Source organism: Babylonia areolata, chromosome 6 (genome assembly GCF_041734735.1).
Source record: "Babylonia areolata isolate BAREFJ2019XMU chromosome 6, ASM4173473v1, whole genome shotgun sequence".
Taxonomy (NCBI): Eukaryota; Metazoa; Mollusca; class Gastropoda; order Neogastropoda; family Buccinidae; genus Babylonia; species Babylonia areolata.
Genome location: NC_134881.1, coordinates 50,823,471 through 50,824,328, shown reverse-complemented (window position 1 = coordinate 50,824,328; position 858 = coordinate 50,823,471).

Genomic DNA, 858 nt, shown 5'->3' with positions numbered 1-858 from the left:
CAAAGTGAATGTATTTTGTGTTGTGTATGTTAATAATATTTCTTTTAATGTACATTTTCCCCGATTTGTAAATCCTGCTGAGCAGACTTGAATTCACAATACGTCAACAACTAAGAAATAGATATATACAATTCTGGAAACAGAGAAAAACTGAATACAACAGATTAGACTTCTACAACAAAATTAAAAGAAACGATTATCAAATTGAGAATTATCTAACTGATAAAATCGATCCTGCTCACAAACAAACTCTTTGTCAACTCAGAATAAGAGCACATTATTTAAATATCGAACGAGGAAGATATGCAAACATTCCCAGAGAAGAGAGGTTATGTGATATGTGAAGTTGTTGACTGAGATGAATTACATTTCTTAGATACATGTATCTTATTTCATAATTTGCGAAACCATCTAATTACAACTATACGTTTTATTTCATTTATTTATTTTTATTTATTTATTGTTATTATTATTTTATTTTATTTTTTCTCAAGGCCTGACTAAGCGCGTTGGGTTACGCTGCTGGTCAGGCATCTGCTTGGCAGATGTGGTGTTGCTGATATGGATTTGTCCGAACGCAGTGACGCCTCCTTGAGCTCCTGATACTGATACTGATACTGCACTGAATGACTGGACGCAGGGCTCAAACGTAATAACATGACAGGACAATTTGCTCATGTAAGATTGAGCAATGTAATATTACACCGTTTGATGTCTACTACAGTGCTGCTCATGATTTGGCTTTGTGTTAGGTCTTGGCCGAACTAAAAACTATATCAACGTTTCATGTAAAATCACAAAGACGACTTCGTCGTGAGAGCCCGCCAAATGTTCCGTAATAGGTAACCACGTGATACC